Source organism: Cryptotermes secundus, unplaced genomic scaffold (assembly GCF_002891405.2).
Source record: "Cryptotermes secundus unplaced genomic scaffold, Csec_1.0 scaffold529, whole genome shotgun sequence".
NCBI classification, from domain to species: domain Eukaryota; kingdom Metazoa; phylum Arthropoda; class Insecta; order Blattodea; family Kalotermitidae; genus Cryptotermes; species Cryptotermes secundus.
In genome coordinates, this window is record NW_019737988.1 from 700962 (window position 1) to 715928 (window position 14967).

Here is a 14967-nt window from a genome sequence, read left to right on the forward strand (position 1 = left end):
CGTCATCAGTTTTTGGTTTTTGATGTCTCTCTTCGTCTGATGCCTACCCTTTGACCTGTCCAGCAAGGGAGGCCCTGCCAGTAGCTATGCTACCGCTGGTATAGCTCTCAGGGTCCTTGGCATACTCAAACCCCTTCACCACGGTAAGGTGGAGACACCAACGAGGGGGGAATTATCATATGGCTCTATAATCTGATAGGCTTATAGACAAAGCCTGTGAACATAGATGCGAGCCAAAATGTCGGTCGGTGTCTAGCTTGGCATCAGTAGCGCTGATATATAACCCCTGCCATAGAACGCGGGGTCGTTTATATTGCTTTTGTCTGATGTCTCTTTTCAAAATGGTGTCATAACATCTTGTAATGTTTATCCAAACTGAGTGGCGGCAACAAATTATGCAAAATGCATTTGTTTATGGCCGTGGATATTCCTCCCCCCCCACTCAATAGTACAAGGCCAATCGTTTGGCAACCGTCAATCACAACAAAGAGAGTGAACTGAGAGAGAAACAAAAAAGTTCTGTTGACTTTGTGCTTTCGTGTGATTCCGTCACTGTTCGGATATCTTCGTCTGCCAAAACTCGGTCACTTTCGACTACAGTAGAGTAAGCGTTTTGCATCAGTCAATGACCGTGCGACCTACTAAAGCCTGGTTGGTGCTGATGTACTCGGCATCACTGGCGCGCATGCTCGCGCGCAACACGGATCTATGTAGCGCGAAATTATTTGCGGAGCTCTTAGGCTGACGTGGTTAATTCTGTAGTTTATTCTTTTATGAAAACTAAAGTTATGAAACCGATGGGACGAAGAATTAATTATATTGTTTTATTTATTTGATAATAAATACTTGGATTTTGAGAAAGAAAGCGACAAGAGCGTGGAGGAAATTACATAATAATGAGCTTTATAATTTGTACTCTTCAACAGACATTATCAGGGTGGTCAAACGAAGTTTGATACCGCTTGGACCAAATTTGTATGTGAATGTAGTATGAAGATTAATCTTAAAGAAATATGGCGTGAGTGTGTGGACTGAATTCAAGTGGTTCAGGAACATAATTTTTCGATCAACTAAGCGACTGACAGCTTCTCAAAGACACTGCTCCATGGCATTTATTTACTTAAATACGTATATTTTTTTATTGCTAGTGGGGTGGAACTAAGTCCCTTGTACTGCGGCCACTTCTGACCTCTTCTACCAGCCCCAGATGATAGGCGAGGGTGATTGTGGAGCAATTGGTGGAATGACGATTAGCAGGGTAACCGAAGTACTTGGAGAAAACCTTCCCCAGCGCCACTTTGTCCACCACAAATCCCACTTGACCAGACCCGGGATCTAACCCGGGTCGCCGCGGTGGGAAGCCAGCGACTAACCGCTTGAGCTATGGCGCGGCCAAAATGCGTATAACTAGAATACATTTTGTAAATATCAGTACATTACAAAATCATACTCATGTCCACTAAATTTATAAAAAATTATGGGCCATGTCTTGTGTTCCAGAAATGCCCGGTTCAGATCTCAGCCCGCGACACCAGTTATCCTGAGTGATTTAGTTGTTTTATTCGGTCCCTCCAGATTATTTCACGTATAATTCCTTAAGACAGACCACGATACATTCCTTCCGCATTGTTCCCATTTCGGCATTCGAAATTATTCTGCCAGCCGACTCTGTTTAATTTACGCGGTTGAATTTCGAAATGGCACTCGTAAATTACGGGTTTATTAATATACTTACTGTTAGAAATAACCGGTTTTATTTTTAAGAAAATTTGTCGAAAACGTTTGCATGAGTCAGTTCTCACTTAAATTAGCATTTTTCATGGGATTGTTCCCGTCGCACTGAACGTGGACTTCCAGAGTTCTGAGTGTTACAGTCCGTTTGTGCTGCGCTCATGCAGAATCGCTTACTCAGTTCAGCACCTATGAAATAGAATTGCATGCTAGAAATCGAAAGGACAGAAATGAAAGTTCAGCAGTTGGTAGAAACGAGGTATGCTATATTCTGCCTGCTGATGTCATTCAGCTATTATTCGTACACCTTGCTTCTTTAACATTTCTGTCATCTGGTTTTATTTTCCTCGGAGAACTTTGCATATGTGGAAGTTTATATTAATATGAAAATTCGAGGAAGAGGGTGTAATGGTGAAGATCTGGTTCAGATGACACAGGTTATGGTGCAGTGGTGGGTTCTTTTGAACACGACAATGAACATTCTGATCCTATATAAAGGTATAGTTGTCCCTAATTAATCACTACGTCATGAAGGCGTAAGGGGGAGTGGATGTAAAAAAAGTAAAGCTGTCCCTGTAACATGCCGTGTAGGCCCGTAGGGTTGTGAGACGTTGAGGCTCCCACATTATCTAGACAATCAGCTCAAAGATGGCAGTAAGGTTGTCAGCCTTACGCGCCGGCCGCGCTTTACTCCCCAGGAAAGTTATTTAATTAATTCCTGGTACTCATTTCTGTTAGAGGCTGAGTCAACCCCAGGGCCATAGTGCGGCTGGAAGGATTAGGTCGTATATAGATCCAAATTTTCTTGACCTCGGCACTAGGTGGAGGTGAGTGGCCAGCTTAACGCCCCGGCCGCTTTACCCCCGGGGATAGAGTCCCCGGTACCCACTGGATAGGAGGTTGGGTGGACCCCAGAGCCGGTCTGGATGACGTGGGGAAGAGAAAATTCTTGATCCTACCGGGACTCGAACTCCAACATCTTGGTCGTCCAGCCCATAGCTAATCGCTATACCGGCTGCACTATCCCAGTTCCTATTCTGATCCTACATACGGTGAAGAAATTCTAAACCAACTGACCAGTTATCAGTTTCTCAAGAAGAATTGTGCCAGGGCATTTGTTTTGAGCTTTGGCAACGATGCCGACTACTTCTGGTTCAGTGGTCAATGGTTTTGATGTTTGATTTATTTGCTGTACTGCAGTGGTCTTGTAAATATCGTAGCAAGTTTTTCTTTTTTTCCGGGAATACACGTTACCTTCTCAAAATGGAAACAACACGTTCATCCGAAATGCAGATTAACAACCAGACTACACGACATCACAATCCAGAATACATTTTTCTGTGGCTTTGATCATTGCTTTAGGTATTTTCTTGTACGCTCCTCGGTAAGTATTCTGGCTAGGCCGCGCCATAGCTCAAGCGGTTAGTCGCTGGTTTTCCACCGTGGCGGCCCGGGTTCGATCCCGGGTCTGCTCAAGTGGAATTTATGGTGGATAAAGTGGCGCTGGGGCGGATTTTCTCTGAGTACTTCGGTTTCCGCTGCCAGTTTTCATTCCACCAAATTCTCCATCATCATAATCACCCGGGCCAGGCTACAATAGGCCAATCAGTGGCCGCAGTGCCGAGTGGACCCAGATGGATCCCCCCCCCAAGCGAAGTCTTCTAGCTAAAACAGATTATTTTTAGGGTAGTCTATTTAAAGATACTGTGTGAACTGCGAAGGTTATGAAACACTGAACGAGATATGAAGTTGATAATAAATGATTTAGTGAGGGTTTGGAATACGCAGATGAAATACTCGAATTTTCAGCCGGGTTTGGAACCGAATATTTCCGGAATTCAGGGCCGTTACAGCTTCTGTATTTAGGTGACGTATCGAGCCCTGGCAACCATCAATTGGTCTATGTGAGAATGTAGTTTGTATTGTCCAGTGTTAAGCTGGAAACCATATTTTTATCATTGCAGTATGTGTACTGCAGCAGCTAACCTGAGGCCCTGTCGAAATGCCAGAATAACCTACAAGCTATATAGAAAATTTCGCTTGCAATGATTCAGTGGACATGACATCATTCACGTAGGCTGTTGCCCTGTACTGAGCTGTTAATTTCTACTGATTTGTTTCTCCTATCTTGTTTACAAAGCTCCCTACAGACACCCCGCCTTTGGCTAAATTTAATTCACTTCATACATTCACTTCCAATTTCTCTAAAATATGCTTTAATATTATTCCCTCTCCCCATCCATAGCCGTTGCCAAGCGGTGTCTTTACAGACTAAGGCAGCATCTCCACGAGAGCACAAAATGTGTCCTTTGCAACGAAAGTACTTTATGACGGACGTTGCTGAGAACACCACACAGTTGCAGAATGCGGTGCGTAGTTTTTGTCTGCAATGGAGCCAGAAGAAAGCGTAGCATTCGCCTCTCTTGTTTATTTCTACAACGGACGCATTTTGTGCGCTCTTTGCTGCATGTCCATCGCGTTTACCCTTCTTGATTTACTTGTTATTTGCATAATTAAATGTAATTGTGAGCGCAAATTGTGAAGCTTGTCATTGTGTGAATTTTCCTTTACGTTGTCACTTAATATTGTACTTCGTGTGCCCAATCTGACATTAAGGGAGGAACATAGACTGAGGGTGTTTGAGAACAGGATGTTGGGGACATTTGGACCGAAGAGGGATGAAGTGACAGTAGATTGAAAAAAACTGCATAATGAGGAGCTTCATAACGAGTACTCTTCTCCAAGTATAATTAGAATGAGCAAGTCAATGAGGATGAGGTGGGCAGGGCACGTAGCACGGATGGGGAGAAGAGGAATGCATATAGGATATTGATGGGAAGGCCAGAAGGAAAGAGACCACTGGGAAGACCAAATCGTAGGTGGGTGGAGAATATAAAATGGATCTTAGAGAGATAGGTTGTGATGGTATGGATTGGATTGATTTGGCTCAGGATAGGGACAAGTGGAGGGCTCTTGTGAACACGGTAATGAACTTTCGGTTCTATAAAACGCTGGGAAGTTCTTAAGTAGCTACACAATTGGAGGATTCTCAAGAAGGGCTCAGCTCCATAAGTAAGTAGGTAAGTGTCCAAGTGTTGTTCTCAGTACTGTGTTCTCAAACATCATCAATCCGCAGACCTCATCACAGTGAGAGACCAAGTATCACAGTGAAGCTTCTCTCAGATCGAAGTCATCAGGAAGAAATTGCACTTTATGCAAGGAAGAAAAGTAATTTATTCATGGAGATCTTTGTCTTCTCGGGTATAATGCCATGCAGTCCGTTGAAAGTCAACTGATAAGTTGAAGGAACCTGTCACCATCTCCAAGATTTCTTGCTTTCTTGCAGCGGTAAGCATACAGCAAAAAATGCAATTAAAGCAATTTGTTCTTCCGAAACGTCGGTTGACTTTCAACGGACTGCACGGCGTTATGTCCCAGGAGATAAAACTCCGCATAATTACCGCTTTCAGAACCTCGAATTCCACTTATTTTACTTTCCTTGCGGTTCTCTCCTCTCCTCTCCACTCCTCTCCACTCCACTCCTCTCTTCTCCTCTCTTCTCTTCTCCTCTCCTTTCCTCCTCTCTCCTCTTCTCTCCTCTCCTCTACACTTCACTTCTCTTCTCTCAGTTTTTCCACTTCCTCCTTTTCTCATATTTTTCATTTTTCTTTTTTCTTCTTGCTCTCCTTTACTCCTCCCTCTCCCCTTATTTATGTTTCTTCTTCTGCAATATTCCTCTTTGCAAGTTCCGAGTTCAGTGTCTGAACGGTATACCTACTATCTGTAAAATTCGAGTGTTTTGTAATTTAATCTTAGGTTTTTAGAGAGGAGCTTGGAAGACATGAGTTTCTGAACTACGTGGCAGCAAGCATTATTATCTTTGCATAATTTATCACGATTATCGTTACGGTTTGTTACTGCCCTTCGCGAGCACTTGAATCTCGCCATGGCTTAGGAGGATTCTGGTAGTCCATATATTATGAGTTGGTAGTTTAACATGAAGATGCCTCAAGTACATGGTAAACAAGTGCGTTTAAAATTACTGACACTAGAAGGGAAGAGACCACTTGGGAAATCAGGCCTAGGTGGAGGGGTAATGTGAAGATGGATCTTAAATAGAATGTGATAGTGTGGACCGGATTCGACAGGCTCAGGATAGGGACACTGACGGACTCTTGCGAGCACGGTAATGAAACTTTGATTTCCGCAAAGGTAGGAAATTTCTTGACAGGCTGAGCGGCTTGTTGGTTAGCTTCTGAAGGACTTTGCTTTGTGGAGATAATGAAATCTATCGAAAAAGCTACGCTACGTCTGTGATATCAGATGATAAACTCTTCTGAAACCTCCAACTCTAAAAAGAAAGCAAAACCTAATAGCTATGAAATGTTGGTCATTATCATATAGATAGCTTGTCATATCTAAGAAGTGTGTGGAAAAGCTGTTTACTTCACTGGCCTGTTCTACTTTCTGGCGGAACGTTATCGAATCAGCTAATGTTAAAAAAAATCAACTATTTATTGACGTGAAATATCGGTTTGGAATGAAATAAAGAAATAATTTATGGACTTTTTTTTTAATTCGCATAGCGGGGGGTGGAGTCCAGCGGGGTTCACGAAGCACGTAGGCCACTGATTGGCCTATTTCACCTACCCCGGGTGATTATGATGATGGAGAATTTGGTGGAATGAAGATTGGCCAGGGAAACCGAAGTACCTGGAGAAAACCTGTCCCAGCGCCACTTTGTCCACCACAAATCCCATTTGACGAGACCCGGGTTCGAACTCGGGCCGCCGAGATGGGAAACCAGCAGCTAATCGCTTAAGCTACGGCGCGGCCTTACTGATGGACTTACCTTAAATATTTTTGAAGTTTAAGATGTCAGAAAATTTGGAACCAAAGGCAACGTATTAGTATATTTTTATTTGACGGTGTTTATTTTCGATAGCCTGAAGAAATGATTATAGACTATGCATATTCCTTTGAATTGTTCTGAGAAAATCTGGGTTGATGAATATTTTGAGACATACGCGGCTTATTGTCTAATGCACGAAAAGTTATACGAGGCATTTGTTACAGACCGTAGAACCCGTTGAATCTCCTTAAGCCTAGCTGTTTGCTGCTAACAAAATCCTACTAAATATTCTTTATAAAGATATGTGACGATTGATGCATTATAATTACTGATATACGTTAGAAAATTTTCCGTTGTCTAACATATATTTGAGATACTCCAGATTTCGGTAGTTAACCTCTACCCCCATGTTCAGGTGTTTGATTGCCATTATACTGGTATATTTTTACCTTTAGATTAGTAATGATGTTTGGGATCGAACCCGAGACCTTTTGAAAATTAAGCTAACCATTAAGTCACTAGATAAAGGCTGCCTGGGTGATCTAACGAAGTGCAAAATAGTGAGACACTTGGCCTATTACCCTGGAATACAATGCCAAGGAATGTACTCATATATGGACCCAAGGGGTAGGAAGGAACAGGGTTTTGTAGATAATTACACATTTAGGACTTCATAATTTATCTTCATCGTATATTATTAAAGTGTTAAATGAAGCAGAGTGAGATAGGCATATAATTTAGCATGCATTGGAGAAATGAGAAAAGCATGAAGGAAAGCGAGTGTTGTGATCTAAGGTAGTTTGCAGCGGCCTCCGTAGTCTAGAGGTAACGTTCCCACCTCATGACTCGTAGTACGCGGGTTCAAATACCCGGCGGAGGTCGTCCAATTTTTAAGGGCGGAAAAATTCAGGGAACAAGTCCTCCGAGAGGGAATATAAGCCGTGAGTCCCGTGTCGTAGCTTTACGGCACGTAAAAGAACCTCATACCTCGAAAGGAGGCCACTGAGCCAAAATTGCGGACGTTTTCCCCCCAACAGCAGTCACTAATACCTCCGGTAGATGGGGGAAGCATTATAGATACCTCTCAGCTAGTAGAGCCGGTCTCGCTGGCTGGGCGGGACTGATGGTAAGCACCAGTACCGGTAGGATATAGAGACTGGTATAATATCATAGAGGGAAGCACAATGGACCAATACAGGTCTAAGTGCATGGGGAAAACCCACCCTCTCCAATAACTAACTAACTAAGGTAGTTTGCAGGATAATGTTAATGTTACTATGTCCTTCCTTTATCCATTCATTCAGTCATAAATGGCATTACAGCCCTCTGTTGGGCCCTGGCGTCTTCTTCAGTTTCGTAATATTTTTTATACAGCCCCTAGGACTCCTTGGACGGGGGAGCAGCCCGTCGCAAGGCCGCTACCTACACACAGGAAGATACAAACGCAGACACACAGCCATGCCTTGGATGGGATTTGAACCCACAATCCCAGCGTTCGAGCGATCGAAGACAGTTCGTGTCTTAGACCTCGCGGCCACCGTGATCGGCTCCTATATCCTTCATTGTATAAAATATAAGGGTGCTGACTGGACTCATCTGTCCTAGGACAGAAACCAACGATTAACTTCTGTGAAAATGATAATGGATCTACCGGCTCCTAAAGTTGGGAGGAACTTCTTGTCCAGATGAGCGAAATGCCAGCCTAAGAGGCTAGTGGTCTGCTAATTTTCCGTGGCTCCTGCTTATTAGACCCATTGTGTGACAGCGCCCTCGCACTGTTCGAAGGAAGCAAGGAGAAACAACTCGTACCTCGCAATGTGTCAAGGAGAACTGCACGGAGCGAGTGGGCAGGATGCGTACGTAGTCTGGCCTAGGACAGTGGGAATATTTCCTCTCCATTGTTATATGAAAGTAAGGCCGTGCCATAGCTCAAGCGGTTACTCGCTGGCTTCCCACCGCGGCGGCCCGGGTTCTATCCCGGGTCTGGTCAAGTGGGATTTGTGGTGAACAAAGTGGCACTGGGGCGGGTTTTCTCCAAGTACTTCCGTTTTCCCTGCCAGTCTTCATTCCACAAAATTCTCCATCATCATAATCACTCGGGGCTGGTTACAATAGACCAATTAATGGCCGACGTGCCGAGTAGACCCAGTCGGACTCCACCCCCCCCCACTAAGCGAATAAAAATTACATGAAAGTAAAATAACTTGTCGATACATATTCGAAATCGAATTACGATAATTTAACGATCATTGAAGGATTTCCTTATTGAAATATTTGGTCACTGAATTGTTCTGCAGCGTTACTTTTTCTGATCGTAACATAATAGAAATGCTAGTTCTATGTTAGATACTTAACCTGTAAAGGTATAGTTATGTCTGGGCTTAATTAATTAAGCACCACACCATTAGGAGGTTAACCTCGGCACTAGATGGAGGCCAGCTGCCATCTCCACACTCCTGCTGCTTTAGCCCCTATCCACCCACGGTACCCATTTTATAGGAGACTGGGTTGGTCCCAGTGCCAGTCTGCACCTTAAGGAAGAGAGACAGATCTCTTGTTTCTGCCGGAAACCGAACCCCGGCTATTCGGTTTTTCAGCCCACAGCGTAGTCGCTGACCGACTGAGCTATCCCGCCTCCTATTATATAACTATAGTCCGTCTAAAAAGTCTTTGAGGTTACATCATACCTTAAGTAGGCCACCATGCGGAAGAGGAGTGCACTGGAATGGCGGTTTTGATTCATATCACGTATTTAAAGAAGAATCTAGAATATGCATATTTGCATCACTATCTGAAGATAGTACATCTTCAAGATATTTTACACTCTGACATTAAGTGAGGAACATAGACTGAGGGTGTTTGAGAACATTTTACACTCTGACATTAAGGGAGGAACATAGACTGGGGGTATTTGAGAACAGGGTGTGGAGGAGAATATTTGGACCGAAGAGAGATGAAGTGACAGTAGGTTGGAGAAAAATGGACAATGAGGAGCTTCATAACTTGTACTCTTCTCAAAGTATAATTAGAATGATCAAGTCTAGGTGGATGAGGTGGGCAGGGCATGTAGCACGAATGGGGAGAAGAGGAATNTGATGAGATGGGCAGGACGTGTAGCACGAATAGGGGAGAAGGGGAATGCATATAGGATATTGGTGGGAAAGCCAGAAGGAACGAGACCATTGGGAAGACCAAGGTGTAGGTGGAAGGATAATATTAAAATTGATCTTAGATAGATACAATGGGATGGTATGGATTGGATTGATCTGGTTTGGGATAGGGACCAATGGAGGGCTTTTGTGAACACGGTAACGAACCTTCGGGTTCCATCAAATGCCGGGAAATTCTTGAGTAGCTGCAGATTTGGCGGCTCCTTCAGAGGGGCTCAGTTCCATAAGTAAGTAATGAANGAAAGTATGGTTTCTTATTAGATACGGCGCTAGATTTCATATCCTTTAATATGACCTGTTTCTAATTCATGCAATACACGTTGAGCTGCTATGATTGGTTTTATTCTCCCCTGATATATTTCAGTTGTTCTGAAGTTTTATTATTGCTGCACTGTGTGGTGACGTATTTCTTGTTGCTGTGCCAGAATTAGTTTTTGCTACGATACATTCTGCACTGCTGAGAGATTTCTTCTTGCTGTGGAAGAGTTCATATTGCCTTTTTGTCGATAGTGCCGAATGTTGTGATGATACATCATTGATAAATTAGAAAGTATTGGGAAGGAAACGATCGTGACCTTATCTAGGTACTATCCCGGGATTTGCCTGGAGGGACTGAGGAAACAACAACAAACATACATCAGTAAAGCGGATGTCCCGACCGAGATTGGAACAGAGGACCTATCGGGTATGAGTCTCCGCCAACCAGTTCGGTTTCACATTACTGTTACAGATGCCTTAATGATAGGAGACTTGAGGTTCCCACGGCAGTGACTATTGAGACTGTTGCTCTCAGGGATATGAGGCCCTGCAGTTTGGTTGGTGGGTATACTCGTACATATTTTGAAGAATTCTGCTACGTCTCTCTTCAGGGTGGAGGAAAGCAATCAATGATACACGAAAGAGAGAAGAAAGGAGGAGTCTAAGAACGAACCAGTGGGAGTGGCGTAAGTGGATGGGACTTCGAAATACGCCTGAAGAAGGGAAGAAAGGAAGGGGGTTAAGATGTAAACCCTTTAGGAAAATTAAGAAAATGAGGAAACGGTGAAATAAAAATAAATATCATATAAAACTGTAATAAAAATAAGAGTAACAATAATAAAATTTGAAAGCCATATTTAGGAAAGAAGGTGTAAAAGGGAAATAAAATTAAGAGACAACATGACGAGGTTAAATAAAATAATATAAAATTAAAAGAAAATGAAATGAAACTGAACAGGAAGGGAAAGGCCATAAGCGGAAGGAAGAGGGAAGAAATAAGTTTGTGGAATGGGAAAAAAGGGAATACAACCCGAAACGGATACAAGAGGGCGGTAATAAGGGCTAAGTTAGAGAAACGGTTGCTGGCTTCTCACCGTGGCGGCCCGGGTTCGATCTTGGATCTGGTCAAGTGGGATTTTTGGCGGACAAAGTGGCACTGGAGCGTTTATTTTTCGAGTACTTCGGTTTCCTCTGCCAATCTTCATTCCACCAAATTCTCCATCATCATAATCACCCGGGCAGGCTACAATAGGCCAATCAGTGGCCGCAGTGCCGAGTGGACCCAGTTGGACTCCACCCACCACTAAGCGAATTAAAAAAATATTAGAGAAACGGTTCGAATGAAACTTTCTTTGCTACTTCAGAAAGTACAAAAGATGTTTTCGGGACTTGATCGTGTAGAGTTCACCTCTCCAGGTCATGTTACCGGGATAGATTTCGATCTATCACTTCCGGATCTGGCGAAGAGGACGCTGATGTCCTGACGCTGGATGCGGTGTATAGGTTAGTGCTGTGTCCCTCCACAGCTGACTTCTCCGGATGATACAGACGGATACACCGTACCACCTACTCAGTATTGACGCTAAACTTAAAAAAACAAAAAAAAAACATACCTAATGATTTTATGAACGTCAGTTGAATCAATAATGTTCCTTCAGAAAGTATGACATGGCAATGAAATAAAGAAATATCCACACACTGCTTCACGCTGGACTTAATGGAACAGCCGGTATGTCCATTGCGGCCCTAACAAGACTCACAGGGGATGCTGTACACTTCGGTACCGTCTCCTTCAGGTTATCTCTTACAGAGCAAAGAGAGCTATACATCTTCCTCGGCGTAGGGCAACCGGCTTCATGTCGTGCCAGGACAACATCCTCCTGTTGCTACTGAAGGTCGTACCGACGTCTTCTCTGCCAGTAACTCCCTACTGTCATTTTCTTGTCATTCTCTCTGTTTCTTCATTAATAAAGTTTCTTAAGCCAGAAATTTGCATGATAATCTTTAATTCATACGAAATGATCCAATTAAATACTCCACAATGTGAGTAAAATTTTGGCTTATTTCGATTATCATTGTATTCTTACCTAACTGTCGTTCAGCTTTCTCGAATTTATGTGAAAAAGCCTGCTGCAGAAGTAGACAGTGTTACATAATGTTATTTGGTAGTGAACCTAGCTTTCAGTGCAGACAGTGACAGGCAACTCGGATACTGTGGGAGAGGTCATTCGCACCTAAAGTAATGACCTACTTCGAGTAGGGTTACCGACCGCGAGCCGATCTGTCACGTGATAACTTTGTGGCGTCACAGCGAGTACAGTGAAAGTGAAGCCGACGGAATAACTTTTTAAAAATTCTTTGTAGTAAAAAAGTACAATGACTTCAGTTTATTCCTTTACTTTTTTTCTTACCAGTCATATTCGCCGACGCAGTTTCGTTTCTAGTCACTAGAATAGGGGCATTCTCCCAGAATTATATAAATTTTGAGTTCATATTTCTTACATGTCATTTTTCATTTTCTCCTAATTAATTACACTAATGAAAATGTTCTTACTTATGTACTTGTATATGTTAGAGTCTTTCTATTACAGATGTTTTGAAAATGTGGCACAGTTCAGATATTTGGAAACAGCGATAACAGATCGAAACCTGATTCAGGAGGAAATTAAGAGGCGATTGAACTCGGGCAATGCTTGCTACCATTCAACCCAGAACCTTTTGTCTTCTCGTCTGTTGTCCAAAAACATAAAAATTAGAATATACAAAATTATAATTTTGCCTGTGGTTCTGTATGGGTGTGAAACTTGCTCTCTGACATTAAGGGAGGAACAGAGACTGAGGGTGTTTGAGAACAGGGTGTTGAGNAGACCACAGGGAAGACCAAGGCGTAGGTGGGTGGACAATATTAGAATGGATCTTAGAGAGATAGGATGGGATGGTATGGATTGCATAGATCTGGCTCAGGATAGAGACCAGTGGAGGGCTCTTGTGAACACGGTGATGAGCCTTCGGATTCCATAAAATGCTGGGAAATTCTTGAGTAGCTGCAGAATTGGCGGCTCCTCAGGAAGGGCTCAGCTCTATGAGTAAGTAAGCGTCTTTCTATTATTTTTTGTTTACCATATAAGCGAAACAAATATTTTATTTTTAGAATGACGATTTATATAAAAATACTTTGTTGTATATAATGTTTTCATAACACTTTTATTCATTTCACATATAACATAGCTACCCAACTGAACAATTGACACTGAATAGCACAAACTTTAATATTGTGACATGACGGCTGAAAGCCAGAATAATGGAACAGGATGAGGCGGTCATTGCTAGGCAACGGCGCGGTAAACATTACCTCAGCAGCGAATAAACGTGCAACAATAGAGGAAATTTGTAAGCAATGTTATGTGTGCGGCGGAAACGTGTTAACCCAGATGTTGCCTAGCAATGGTCTCTTCATGTTCTTTTGTTCCGGCTTTCTGCCGTCATGTCACAATATTAACCTCCATGTCTATTCCTCTTTATGTGACCTAATTATTTCCCTGCTCCTTCCATTTATATCAGGATACGTCATTACATTCTGATCTCGTGACTTAGAGATACAATTTATTTATAGAAGTGAAATATCACATTCTCTCCATGAAATCCACTCGAGTATTTTGTTTTTTCTTGTAATTAAATATCCTCATATCGTGGCAGATACCTTTATTAAATTTTGATATTTTCTTCAGCATGGACTTTCGGAGCAGCTGAAAATATGTTAAAATGGCCATGATACTTAACGGTGAAAGTCTTAATTTTTTATAAATATTGTGTTTCTGGACATCCATCTTCCTGTTTCTATTTAAAACACAACGTTTCCGAGACTCGATTCTGTGTTCATCTTCAGGTGGGATCCATTCAGTTTGGCTCAATTGGTAGAGCTATAACAACAATGAAAATGTTGATGAACGTAGGTGCTAGCCCTCATGTATGTGGAGCTATTCATGTTTTTAATATTTGACCTAACTCTCGCAGATGGTTTTTGCTGTGCTTAGTTTATATACATATGTGTTCGTGCTGATATCCGGAGATAGGGAATATCTCTCTCTATTGGACTCAACTGAATAGGTCCCACCTGAAGACGGAGACAGAATTCAGCCTCCGAAACTTTGCGCGTTTTAAACGAAAGACAAGATGATGGATAACATTCAGAAACAGTAATTGTATTAATATACCATCGCCACGAATTTTTACTTATTTTTTTGTTGACATTTTACTTCGGGAGCGTGCTGTAAATACGTAATATTGACTGTCTGCAGTACAAGGATTTAAAATCATAATAAATTCGTGCAATAGAAACACATGATTCTCATAAGAGAGTGGTAAAAAGGCTAAAAAGAAGGTAAAACTATCCTGTAACAGGCAATGAAGTCCCATAGGGCTGTGAGACGTCGAGGCTCCCACATATTCTAGTCAGTCGGCTCACAGATGGCGTTAAGGTTGTCAGCCTTACGCGCCGGCCGCCCTTTACCCCCCCAGGAAGGTTCCTGGTACTCATTTCTCTTAGAGGCTGACTTGACTCCAAGCCCATTTGGCGGCTGGAAGGATTAGATGAATTTAAAAAATCCAGTGATCTCATCAGGAATCGAATCCGTGAGCTTCCGGCTTGTGGAATATTGCCTCAACAAAACTACGCTACCGCGTGCCCCAAGTAACAATGGATATACACTGATATAATAGAAAAGTAAGTAAAGTAAAGGTAGAGGCCGCGTCATAGCTCAAGCGGTTAGTCGCTGGCTTCCCACCGCGGTGGCCCGGGTTCGATCCCGGGTCTGGTCAAGTGGGATTTGTGGTGGATAAAGTGGCGCTGGGGCGGGCTTTCTTCGAGTACTTCGGTTTCCCCTGCTAATCGTCGTTCCACCAAATTCTCCATCATCATAATCACCCGGGGCAGGCCACAGTAGGCCGATCAGTGGC

General features: G+C 42.8%; 1 protein-coding gene across 3 annotated transcripts in view; it reads left to right on the forward strand.

Moving 5' to 3' along the window:
- Positions 1-14967, forward strand: part of LOC111870628 (hormone receptor 4) — a 353702-nt gene that overhangs the window by 269787 nt on the left and 68948 nt on the right. The window lies entirely within an intron of this gene.